Raw genomic sequence first — 14,037 nt, forward strand, 5'->3', positions numbered from 1 at the left:
GATCTTCTTCTCGTTTGATGACTCTCTGCTGTACCAAATACGATCTCTTTCTCCAAGGACCGACCCCTCCTGATACCATGTCCAAATGAACCAATTCCATAATTTAAAGGCATCACGTCCCCTTCTGTATTCCTTATTCATTGTCCAGTGTGCTTGTATTAGAGGGGATTGAAAATCCCACGGCTTGGATCAAGTGATCTTTTTTTCCCTCCTCTCTTTTAAATGACTTTTTGATTTCTTCATGTATACTGTCTTTGATGTCATACCACAACTCATCTGTTTCTTGGTAATTAACTTTTAATGAGTCAAATATATTCTTTTTAAAAATCATTTTATTAGGGGCTCATACGACTCTTATCACAATCCATACATACATCAATTGTGTAAAGCACATTTGTACATTCATTGCCCTCATCATTCTCTAAACATTTCCTCTCCACTCAAGCCCCTGGCATCAGCTCCTCATTTTTCCCCCGCCCTCCCCTCTCCCCCCTCCCTCATGAGCCCTTGACAATTTATAAATTATTATTTTGTCATATCTTGCCCTGCCCGACATCTCCCTTCACCCACTTTTCTGTTGTCCGTCCCCCAGGGAGGAGGTCACATATCGTTCCTTGTAATCGGTTCCCTCTTTCCAACCCACTCTCCCTCTACCCTCCCTGTATCGCCACTCACACCACTGGTCCTGAAGGGATCATCCACCCTGGATTCCCTGTGTTTCCAGTTCTTATCTGTACCAGTGTACATCTTCTGGTCAAACCAGAATTGCAAGGTAGAATTCGGATCATGATAGTGGGGGGCGGAGGAAGCATTTAGGAACTAGAGGAAAGTTGTATTTTTCATTCTTGCTACATCGCACCCTGACTGGCTCGTCTCCTCCCCGAGACCCCTCTGCTAGGAGATCTCCATTGGGCTACTACTAATGGGCTTTGGGTCTCCACTCCCCACTCCCCTTATCATTCACTATGGTAAGATTTTTTTGTTCCGATGATGCCTTATACCTGATCCCTTCGACACTTCATGATCGCACAGGCTGGTGTGCTTATATTCTTGAGATAATCTTTAAAATCAGGTGGATGCACTCAAAATCACTCGTTGGCTCTCATGAACTTGTTTTAACTTTCTTCAGTTTCAACTTGAACGTCTACAGGAGTAATTGATTGTTCAGTTTTGGGCCCGTAGTCTTGTTCCGACAGACGATATTAGGCTTCTCCATTCTCTGTTCCCATAGATGCAGTCAACTAACTTCTTGTATGTTTGATATAGCTAGGGTCCCATGTGCCTTCACTATTTTTGATGTTCAAAAATGTATGTACCACAAATAAATATTGGTTCTGTGAAATTCTATTGTGCAATCCCAGTGTTCTTTCTTTCACCAAGGCTGTTTTGCCCAGCTATTGACCCTTCGTCTTTGTTTACAATTTTTATATTTCAAACATCAGTAAATTGTCAATGCATCTTTTTTTCCCCCTTCCAAATAACAAAGGGCGGGTGCTCCTGTCTTTATTCTGGGGAGGAGGGGTCATCCTCACCCTCATCCTCGGGGTCTCACCTCGGGACTCAGAGCAGTGGGAGGCTGCATTGCTGGGCTGGTGACTGTTTGGAGAAAGAACTGTCCAGCTGCTCAGGCCACTTCAGCATCCAAGCACAGCCTTTGGTTTACACTTGCCTGGGGCAGGTGGGCACCAGTGGTCAGCTCTAAATTAGAAATGGACTGGGCAGCATTCAATAGTCTCTGATTTTTAACCAAGAGGGTCCTGTGGCGGTATCTGTGATGAAACCTTCTAAGGCCTTGGGCTAGAGTGATTTAGCAAGTTTCAGGTCTTCCAGGGTGCACGTGCCTGACTCCAGAGCAAAGGGCATTCCCATTCACTTCGAGATTTCTGTATCATCATGGATCTCAAAGGTGCTGTCAAAATTAAAAAGGGATTTGAATTTGTTGCTGGAGATGCTGCAGTCTTTATGGGTTTCCTGCTTGTATCGATGACGAAAAATCACAGCTGAATGGTAGAGTTCAGAGCCGGAGGGCCCTGGGTCTGCTGTTCGTGTTGCCAGTTCCTCTGCACCAGGTTTTTGAACACTGTCAGCTGCGGGAGAAGTGCTTGCAGCTGAGCCTGTTGCTGCTTTATCCTTTCTCTCTGCCTCTGCTTCTCCAACTCTAGGTTTGGGCATTCCTGAGCAGAGTTGGTAAGCAGGCCAATCCACTTGATTTCTTTTTTCCTTCGAAATTATGTTCATTGCCATTAACACATTTAAAGCATCATAAACTCTTCACCTAATATTCTTCTGATCACAAGCCTGCGAATCAGCAGCCAATTGGTGAACTCTGATACCAGCTCATCTGCTACTTCCTTATATGATGTTGTTCCTTTCTGCTGAACTTTCTCACACACTTTCATTGAAAAATGTCTCAATCCCTTTCCATTTTTATCTGCTTTTTCGCTTCGTTTACTTTCTGAAAAATCAGAGTCTATAACTTCTCTAGCTCATTTTCGAATGACCCAGCCAGTAGCCTCTGTTATGTGTGTCTGAGTAACCACGGCTGGTGCAAGGGTATATGGACTCCTGATCAAACACTTCCTGAACTGGTTAATCTCTGTGGTGTGCTTATAATCATTTGGGTCCAACATTCACATTTATTGGTCCTAAGGTTTTGGTAAAATCTTTGTGGGGGAGCTGGTGCTGGCAACTGGAAATGCAGCAAATGAAATGTTACCTGGTCGAAGGCAGCCTGCCTCTCACTGCAGTGCCAACAACACCCTACCTGATTGCACGTTTGATCAATTCAATTCTTGGGAAAACCTTCATTTTCTCTATCTTTGACCTTATTAGTAGGTGCATAAATTTGAATTTAGTCATGATAGCTGGTCTTTTGTGTAGGCATAGAGATATGGATATTATCTCATCACTGGCAGTTTTACACTTCATGAACACTCTTTTACATGATGAAGACAGTAGCATATGTTTGTCAGTTTACTTCAGCTCACCTATAGTAAAGTTATTGCTCCATTTAATTTTTAACAACTTCCAATTTTTCTAAATTCATAGAATTTTGTGTTTCATGATTCATTATTAATTGATATTTGCAAGTATTTCTGCTCAATGTGAGTCATACCATACCAAAAAATCAAGGTTCTGAAACCTTTATTCCAACTTTAGTACATCCACTATATTAAGGTTGATACTACTTTGAGGAGACAGAAATGTTGTGTATCAAATTCTATAGTAGGAGGGAAATGAATAATGTGGAACTTTTTCAGCAGAATAAAGATGCAAATATGAATGATTCAAGCGGAATGAATCCAGGAACGGTGACCAACTGCATCAGAATCCAACAAATTCGGGATTTGAGCCCTAAGTCAGTGAATCTGGTTTGACAATTTAAACTAATTTTTTTGATGAAAGTTGGACAGGCCAAATAGTTAAAGAAGATTGGGAGCTGAATGAATTACAATACATCTGGACAATGAGTAATGATTTTACTCAGCGGCTCAGTAGTATTCTTTAATGCCAATTGGCATGGAGCAGAATCAGACTCTCTTCTTTGGGGAGGATTGTGAGGAACAGATGGGATATTTGAGAAGAAATTACATTATTTGAATGTATTAGACTTGACTTTTTTTATTGTATTGGGTCTATTGCTAAGATGGAAAAAATTTACTATGGAGAATAGAGTGAATTAGAGGTAATAGTCCAGATAGCAGTGTAAGTTAATTTCTGCAGGGCAAATGACAATGTGGAATCAACTTCTACTCTCTGACAAGAGTGAAGTAGGTACATATTCCTCCCAGCACGTTGTTCACTAATGTTAGGTTGATAGTCTGAGATCTGCCTTTAAAGGTATACAAGGGTGCTTCAAAAAGCTCGTGAGAAAAATGGAGGTAAAAATATAATGAAAAATTTCCACGAACTTTTTGATGTCATCTGGCATTTATAACATAGAGTTTGGCAAATGCAACACATCAGGGCTTTCTTTACCCTCTTGGAGAGCTGATGATGTACACATACCATTATACCACTGGGGCTAAGTCATGAGGCACAAAAACATAGCCCGTATTATTGGGCCAATCTAAATTGATTAAAGTATTGTATCTTTCAAATGCAGTCACTCTCATTTTATGAACCCAACCTTCTTTCTTGAGATTCAGTGTCATATTATACCTGCCTTTTACATCTTACTCCTGGTTGTTTAATAAACACTTTATTTTAATTTTTTTCTAAAATTCAATAAATGAAATCTCAGAATGGATTTTAGAAGAAACTTTAGCTAATGATAATGAAAATGTTGAAGTAAAAGAGCCAAATAGAAGATGTTGAAGGGTGACTAGACAAAACTGAAGAAACAATTACAAGGAATGTACAAATATCTAGACTTAGAAAACCAAAAAGCAAGATTTCTCCAGCTGAAAGAAGAACTTCAAGCCTCAATTTGCAATATTGAATAATTCTGGGAGAGAATATGTTGAATAACTCAGAAAGTATCAAAAGTAGATGGAAGGAATACAAAGAGTTACTGGACCAAAAAAATGGTTGACATTGATCAATTTCAAAAGGTAGCATCTGATCTAGAAGTGATAGCACTGAAGGAAACAGGCCAAGGAGCACTGAAAGCATAAGTAAAAAAGAAAACCACAGAAACTGACGAAACAGCAATTGAGATATTTCTAGAAATGGTTGATTAACTGGAAGCACTCAGCAGTCCGTGCCAAGAGATGTGGAAGACAATTCCTTGGCTAACTGACTGGAAGAGGTCCATAGTCATGACCATTTCAAAGAAAGGTCTTTCAATATGATACCAAAATTATTGAACAGTATCATAAATATCACGTGCAAAACAAATTTTTGAAGACTATTAAAAAGGTGTGTGGGAGCACATGGATGGGGACATGCCAGAAACGCAGTCCTGAGTTAAAAGAGAATGTGAAACGAGGGTATCAGACAGGTTTGGGTCTTCCTCAGTCACTGTCCAACTTCCACACATATGAGGTGATTGGAAATAACATGGCTGGTGAACAGTTTGTGAATAGGCCTTCCTTTAATTCTCAGACCACATTATTCTTCATATAATCAAGCTTCTCTGATTGTCAGTTTGTCATACTGTGATGGCTCGGGTGCAGTGCTACCGACAGCTATGTCACTCATATTTTAAATACCAGCAGGGGCACCCAAAGTGAACAGGTTTGGGCAGAGCTTCCAGAGTAAGAATAAACTACAAAGAAGGAATAGATTGTCCACTTCAGAGGAAGTAGCCACTGAAAACTCTATGATGCCACCAAAAGGTCAGTTATTGAAAACCTAATGACTAGAAGAGTAGAACGAGTCATTTAAAATCCAGAAAGATGTGCCTCAGGTTATATTCTTTCACCATACGTATGTAACCTATAGGCTGAGAAAATGATCTGAGGAAGTGGACAAAGGGCACTGGACCAGACTTCAAGAACATCTTATTCACAACATTTGGGAAGCAGACGACACAGCCTTCCTTGAAGAGGACTTAAAGCACTTGCTGATGAAGACTGAGAATTGCAGTCTTCAATATGGAATATGATTCAATGCAAAGGAGACCTGAATCCTCACAACTGGACCAATATGTAACATTATAATAAATGGAGTAGGGAACCAGTGGAGAGGTCTGAGGGGCCCACCCCAATCCCAACTACATGGACACCTGCTCCTCCCCCACCGAAGAATTTATTTCAAAGGACGGCACTGAATCTGCAGCTCTGGGAGAGGGACATATCTGATCGCAGCACACAGGAACAGATGAAGGGGGAAGAGGAGAGAGTGGAGCACATCCTGGCCCTCCAGGCCTTGAGGACGATGTTTCCACTCAGAGCAGCCAGACCACATGGCCGGCTCCACTATGAGACATGACATCCCTCACTGACCCATAGCCCTACAGGGGACAACGCCGGAGACACAGTGTGGGAATTGCACCCGATCTGATCCCGCCACACTGAGGCATGCAACAGAAGAGCAAGGGGGTGCAACAGAACAGCAAGAAAATGGAGTGTCGAGGCCCCCAGGGAATGCTGAAGGTGTACTTTGGGGTCAGGGCATGGTGCCCCAAAAGACTGGACTGGAAAACACTCCTAAAGGACAACAAACAGTCCTTGAACTAACTACAAGCTTTTCTTTCTTGTTGGGCTTTGCTTTGTTTCTTTGTCATTGGTTTGTTGTTGTTGTTGCTTTGTTGTATATTGTTGCTTGGTTTTGCTCTGTCTTGTTTTTGTGCATGTTATTATCTCCACAGGTGGTCTAAATAAGACAGGCTGGATGAACAATCTGGAGGAGAAAACATCGGGACCAACAGTTCAGGGGGGACATGGGAGAGGGAGAGGTAGGGGGAAAGGTAGTGGTGTTAACAAACCCAGGGACAAGGGAACAACAAGTGATACAAATCGATGGTGAGGAGGGTGTGGGAGAGGCCTGGTAGGGCATGATCAAGGGTAATGTAACCAAGAGGAATTGCTGAGATCCTGGTGGGGACTGAGCATGATAGTGGGACAGTAGGAAAGTCAAAAGAAATAGAGGAAAGAGCTGGGAGGCAAAGGGCATTTATAGAGATCTAGATAAAGACATGTACATACGCAAATACATATATATATGAGGATGGGGAAATAGATCTATGTGCCTATATTTATAGGTTTACTATTAAGGTAGCAGAAGGACATTGAGCCTCCACTCAAGTACTCCCTCAATGCAAGAATACTTTCTTCTATTGAATTGGCATTCTATGATGCTCACCTTCCCTAGACAACTGCTGAAGACAAAGCGGGTGCATAAGCAAATGCGGTGAAGAAAGGTGATGGTGCCTGGCTATCAAAAGATATAGTGTCTGGGGTCTTAAAGGCTTAAAGGTAAACAAGTGGCCATTTAGCTCAGAAGCAACAAAACCCACATGGATGAAGCACACTAGCGTGTGCGATCACAAGGTTTCAAAGGGATCAGATATCAGGCATCATAACAAAAAATCCTATCACTGTGAATGAGGGGGTGGCATATGGAGTGGAGACCCAAAACCCATTTGCAGGCCACTGGACATACCCTTACAGAAGGGTTGCCGGGAGGAGACAAGCCAGTCAGGGTGTGATGTAGCAACGATGAAACATACAACTTTCCTCTAGTTCCTAAATGCTTCCCCCCCACTCCCCCGCCCACTATCATGATCTCATTTCTACCTTGCAAATCTGGCTAGACCAGAGGATGGGCACTGGTACAGATAGGAACTAGAAACACAGGGCCAGTGTTGTGAGTGGCGATACTGGGAGGGTAGAGGGAGAGTGGGTTGGAAAGGGAGAACGGATTATAAGGATCTATATGCGACCTTCTCCCTGGGGGATGGACAACAGAAAAGTGGGTGAAAGGAGACGTTGGACAGTGCAAGATATGATGAAATAATAATTTGTAAATTATCAAGGTTCATGAGGGAGGAGGGAGTGGGGAAGGAGGGGAAAATGAGGAGCTGATGCCAGGGTCGTGGGTGGAGAGCGGATATTTTGAGTATGATGAGGGCAATGAATGTACAAATGTGCTTTACACAATTGATGTATGCATGGATTGTGATAGGACTTCTATGAGCCCCTAATAAAATGAATTTTGAAAAACCAAAAAAAAAAACCAGGGAGAAAAGGTTGAAGTTGTCAATGATCTCATCTTGCTTAGAGATCCACAATCAATGCTCATGGAAGCAGTAATTAAGAGATCAAAAGATGAGTTGGATTAAGGAAATAATTAATGTTTTATTGTTTAGAACATTGAAAAGCAAGTATGTTACTTTGAGGATGAAGATGCGCCTGAGCCAAGTCATAGTATTTTTTCCATCGCCTCATAGGCATATGGAAGTTGGACATTGAATAAGGAAGACAAAAGAAGAATGTTTGTATTTGAGTCGTGGGGCTGGAGAAGAATATTGAAAGTACAAGGGGCTGCTAAAAGGATCAACCAATCTGTCTTGGAAGAAGTACAGCCAGAGTGCTCCAGAGACAAAAATGGCAAGGCTTCATCTCACATACATTGGCCATGTTGTCAGGAGAGACCAGGACATCTTGTTTGGTAAAGTAAAGGGGCAGTGAAAAGAGGCAGGCTTCCCATGGAATGGGTTAACACAGAGACTGCATCAATGGGCTGAAGCACAGGAACAATGGTGAGGGTGACACAGGCCTGGGAAGTGCTTCCTTTTGTTATGGGTAGAACCTACTCGATGGCACTGAACAACAATAACAACATTTTTTCACAATTACCTTCTATGTTTATGCCACTATTGGCCCTAGGTCATTCTTAAAAAAAACCCAAAACATTTTATTATTAACCAGGTTAAGGTTTACAGAGCAGATCATCAGTTTTACATTCAACAATTCATACATACTTTGTCCCAACTTACAAATTCCGGTCCTCTCAATGTACCATCGCTCATCTAACTTCCTCCCTGGGTTTCCTGTTTCCCATTTTCCTTCTTTCCTAAGCCACTGGATTTTATTGTTGGGTAAATGCTGCCTTTTCAATCTTGAATGATTGATTATTCCACTATAGGAGAAGTTCCGTTCCAGATCCAAATATCTTCTTCTTCTTTTTAAAAGAGAACTTTGATTAAGTCTTCAGTGGGATAATGGCATTACAACTTCAGAGACATCATCTAGATGAGGTAGACCATTAGGACAAGGTCATAATGGTGTCCAAGGATTTGCTGCGACACAAAGCTTTAAAAAGATCACGGGAGGTCAGAGAAAACTGTCATATAGCCATGATTGGCAGCAGATCAATATAACATAGTTACCGTTGGGACTCCAGAGCAGGACTGGGGCTACAATTGGGATATGTGTATTATGTATGGCAGAGGGGTTTAGAATAATCGTAATCGTCTAGAGGTCTCTCTGAGGCAATCACGACTATGAAACCCCTAGTACCATGATCTCATTTTGGACACATACAGACACTTTACTAGAGACCGTTCCTCCCTAGGGTGATGGTGGTGGTGATAACTTTTGAATGCACTCTGTCTAGGGCAAGACTATTCAAATCTCTGGCCAAAGATGAGAGGGGATTCAATGGTGCCTTAGTCCACGTGGGAGCTGCACAGGTTGATTTTGAGCTCTCACGGTCATCCATCGCCTTGTTGTCTGGTCTTGGTCTAGCTTCCGTCCTCTGTCCTATGGCCTCTGTGCCACAGGCCTGGTGCCCCTGGTTCCGGCCTCCACCACTTCAGACAGATCTAGAATGTGTGCCATTGACGGCCCCTCTTCCTTGTTGGTTCTGGGACTTGCTCTATGTTCCTCCTTCCAAGATGGCTTATGTGGTTTTTGTTCTCCAGCTGTTCACTGTTGTTAGATGTCATCGAGTCAGTTCCCACGTGTAGTGACCCACTCATGCGGGGAAACACTGCCTGGACCTGCACCATCCTCACAATTGTTCTTGTGTTTGAGCCCATTGTTGCAGCCGCTTTATCATGACAGCTGTTGGAGGGTCTTCTTCTTTTTGGCTACCCCTCTACTTTACCAAGCATGACATCTTTTCCCAAGGAAATAAAAAGCGGCGACCTGTGTCACACCCTCTACTAAGAATACAATCCACTTTCGTCCTGTAACAGAGCTATCACTCCATAATTGGATTACACACACAGGCCGAGAAGCTAGCATTACAATACATCACAAAAGGATTGTGGCTACCAAGGTCACATTAAATAATTCACTCATCTCAGTAACAAAATGTGTATTTAAATTTAGGAATATCTGATGCCAAAGTCACATCCCTTTAACAATACTACATACTCTCAATAAAGTATAACTCAACTTGTCAGAAGAAGATTTCATTAATCATTCAAGGGTTATCAAATGACACCTGGAAAGCTACTATCTCTCCAATGGGAGATATGCCAATTATACCCTTCAGTTGATCAATATCTAGTCTATTGGAAAAATTCATGCCAAGGAATATTCTCTGAGATTTATTAAATTAACAACAATGCAAAAAAGACAAATATGTAATCTAGACAGTTACTATATGACTACATCTACCCTCACTATACAATGGCAAAAATGAGGTCATACATTTCCTAATATTAGTCTAACCAATTTGTCTCCAGCTAATTTCTAAGGGCAGGTCGAGAATAGTACTTGGCACACAAAATTCCTAAGAAACTTTTCAGAAATATTGTATTAGTATAGGAAGCTGACATAGTTTGGCAGAGAATGACCATAACTCTCAATCAATTTCAGCATTTATTTTATTAAGGAAATTAATGCAATTCAGATGATTTTTATTCTAAAGCATAAAAATATCTGGGCAGGGAAATCTAATGAATAAAATTTAGTGTCTCTTCTGCCACTCGGTTTGGGGAATAAGTGCTGACTCTGCTAGTTTTCGTAAAAATACAGCCTAAAATACTCTCAAACTAGTTTGGCACGAGTCATTTTAAAGTGTTGAGAAGAATTGTTATTAGTAAATAAAACCTCTCTTTTCCTTTGCTTCATGGTATTGCCACCAAAGTATTCTTTTTATATCATAAATTGATTATATACTTCCATACTTACAGGAATTGACTACATATTTTTCATAAAAATGTGTAAATTCCTTAGTTCAAAACACAAATTCTTTACAGCCTAATCATCACTTGCCTCCCTCTAAAAGAAGACAACAAAAACTTTTTATTGTGAATTGGTTGAAGGTTTACAGAGAACATCAGCTTTCCATTCAACAATTCGTGTACACTGTTTCATGTCATTGCCTGCAATGTCCACAGTGTAACGTTTATCCCAGTTCTTTCTGTGCTTCTCATTTCCGTTCCTCTCCTTCCAACGTCACCCTTGGACAAATGCTGTCTGCTGAATCTCAAATAGTTTATTATTCTTAGGAGTGGGCACTTCCCTAGTGTTAATGTTCCTCATATCGACTTACCAGTTGTTTGGTTGGAAACTGAACCAATGGAGTGTGTTCAGTTCCAGACCTGAACGATGAATATGGGCCACAGGCTCAGGGGTCCCACCACTCTCTATCCAATCACTAAACCTGGTCTTGTCTATGATTTTGACTTTGGATCCATATTTTTCTTCCACTCTATCCAGGAAATTTGAATGAGTTCCCTTCTCAGAGTAGTTGGTGGGGGGAACTGGGAACCATCTAGTTCTACTGGACTCAGGTGCCTGGGGGCTGATGGTTTGTGCTGTCCGTAAGCCCATTGGACTAATTGCTCCCATGTGTCTTTGATTTTCTTCACTCTGCTATGGATGGGGCTAGGCCATTAGTTGCACCTTAGATAGCCACTCATAAGCTTTCAGACCCCAGTCTTTGTTCACCAGAGTAGGATGTAGAACATTGTCTTTGTGGACTACAGTATGCCCATTGATCTATATCATCTAACTTTCTATCCATAATTAACTGAACAGTATTATTGGCTGACAACCTAGCTAGAGTTTAACCATATTAAAAAGAGCCATGCACTTGTCACTACAATCAGTTTTAGAATATTTTCTTCTTCACCTTATTATTGGCTCTTCCCCCTCCCCCCACTCTGATAACCCCAAGAATCTATGAATCCAGTTACTGCCTCTATAGATTTACATACCCTGGGTTTCTATAGAGAAAATCATATAAAAACAAAAGCAAAATAAAATAAAATAATAAAAATGAAAGCCCCCAAATAACAAAATAAAATATAGAAAAACTTCCGTTGAAAAGATCACAGAAAATACAAAGCTGAGAGCATATTTAAAATGGGCTAAAAGGGAGAACAAATGATAAAATGTTAATTTTTAACCTAACTACATCTGCATTGGTCTAACTACATCTCCAATGTACTCTGTGTGATAGCAAGGTTATTCTTATCCCTGGGACATGGTCAGTAGGGATTCGCCAAAGGCTTAATCCACGTGGGGACTGTGCAAAGGGAGTTTGGCTTTCTTCAAATTGGGTGCTCAGAATTTAAGCTCTAATACTGTTCCCACCTTTGGTCTTGAATTTTTTAAAAAAATTTTACAGTCCATGGGTTTCCTAGGCTGGTGTGCTTCTTCCACGTGGTCCCAGTTGTCACTTCACTAAGATGGTTACTTGTTGTTTTAAGACAAAACTTTAAGACTCCAGATTCTATTCTTTCTGTGGCCAGGCACCATCTGATGTCTTCACCACACTGCTATAGCACCCTCTCTTCAGTGATTTCTTTATGAGGGCAGGCATTGTGAATGGCAACTTGATAAGAGCTAGATGTTCTATGGTCCATTAGGTCTATGGTTAAGTGTGAGATAAAAATCCATTCATGTATCAATCGTTTATATATGTCCCTGGACCACTTTAGAGATTATCCTTTTATTGGGGAACATTAAAATTATCCTTTTTGGTCGTATGGTAATCCTGTGATAGTGTCATTAATTTAGCTGATGTTAAAGAATTTCAGATACTCTTTAGAAGAGGAATCATACATGTATAGGACAGTTTTTTAGACCAAAATACATGGATTGTTGACCTGTACAGATAAAGAAACTCAAGAGACCTGGCACTATTTCTGAAAACAGCGTGGTCTGGAGATAGGGAAAAACTGTCGGTAACACTCATCCACAAAGGCAGAGCCAAGGTGGCTAGACTAAGATAGATAATAAAAGCGCAAAGAGAGTATGGAAATTGCCAGTATAAGGTAGTCTTGAGCCACCATCCATTAGGCAACCTGAAAGCAAGAGATGTGAACCAAAGACCAACGGCCTCCAAATCTACCTCCCTGGGACAGCAGTCCTCTGGTTCTTCTCACACTAGGGCATTCAGCCTTAAGTTCAATGGAGTATTTTAGTTCCTTAAATCGGCGACGGATGAGTCAAGCTAAAGTTCAGTTTCTTTAGTGGGATTTCCACCTCAGAGCCTTCTGGTGTGGCCTGTGATGAATGTTGCACCTCTGAAAGTCCAGAGTCTAAAGTCTTTGTTGTCTATGTATGGAACACGGCCTGGGTCAACAAGGGCTGGATAGGAACATTGTCTAAAATGTCGTTACGAAGATAATCTTGGGTGTATTCTCCCCTTAGGGGTCAAGGTAAGTAATGTTAAGCATGTTTCCCAATGGCAAGTACACCTCCTTTATTACCCACCAACAGAGGAATAACCTCATTCTCAATGACATGCATGACCCGTCAGGGCTTGACTTTCCATTAGGGTTCACTGAGTATTCTGATAGGAGTGTCTCTTGATTTGAGGTGACTATAAAACAATGTTGTATGATAGGAACTTATTAGTTTTCTCCTTATCCCTCCAACTTGAGAAACTGACCTCAGCTGAGGTGCAGTCTCCTTTGTTGAAGTATTTACTATGATGTAAATATAAAGGGGTGATATTTTGGATCGTGAGCATTAGACAGGCATACTGCCTCATTGCTTGGGAGACCTGATTAGAAAAGAAAATATATGACCTAATAACTGCCTTACAGTTGTGGTACCTAACATTATTTGTCATTTTGTTATTGACTAACTTCTCTCAGCATAATGGTCTCCAGGTCCTTCTACGTCATGAAGTATTTTGCCACCATTTTTAGGGATGCCTAGTTGTCCACTGTGTGTCGGTCCCAGAGTGTGTCTATCCATTCTTCTACTGATGAGCACTTGAGACGTGTCCGGCTTCTTCTTGTTGGGAACTGTGCTGTGATGAACAAGGAAGAGCATATGCCCAGTCATGTTATGTCTCTTGCTTCTTTAGGGTATATATCCAGCAGAGTCATTGTTGGCTCGAGGCTAATCGACCCTCTAGTCTCACAAGCATGATGTCACTTTCCACAGATTGTCCCCTGACAGTTGCAAAGTACCTGGAAGATCGTCTCATCACCCACTCTTCTAAGGCGTGTTTTGTCTATATTTTATGGTAGATTCTTTTGTTATTCTGTCAGTCCATGGTACTTTCAGTATTCACCAACACCATAATTCAAATTACGATTCTTAATATGTGTGTCGTGACCCCTTTGGGAGTCGAACGACCCTTTCACAAGGTCGCCCAATTCATAACAGTTGAAAATGACAGTGATGAAGTAGCAACGAAAATCATGTTATGGTTGGGGGCCACCACCACATGAGG

At 41.3% G+C, this 14,037-nt stretch overlaps 1 pseudogene; it reads right to left on the reverse strand.

The window, feature by feature from the left end:
- Positions 1-1,725: 1,725 nt before the first annotated feature.
- Positions 1,726-13,643, reverse strand: LOC101638716 (annotated as a pseudogene).
- Between the last annotated feature and the right edge of the window lie 394 nt (positions 13,644-14,037).

Source organism: Echinops telfairi, unplaced genomic scaffold (genome assembly GCF_000313985.2).
Source record: "Echinops telfairi isolate 266 unplaced genomic scaffold, ASM31398v2 ScPeMD7_9;HRSCAF=40, whole genome shotgun sequence".
Classification (NCBI taxonomy): Eukaryota; Metazoa; Chordata; class Mammalia; order Afrosoricida; family Tenrecidae; genus Echinops; species Echinops telfairi.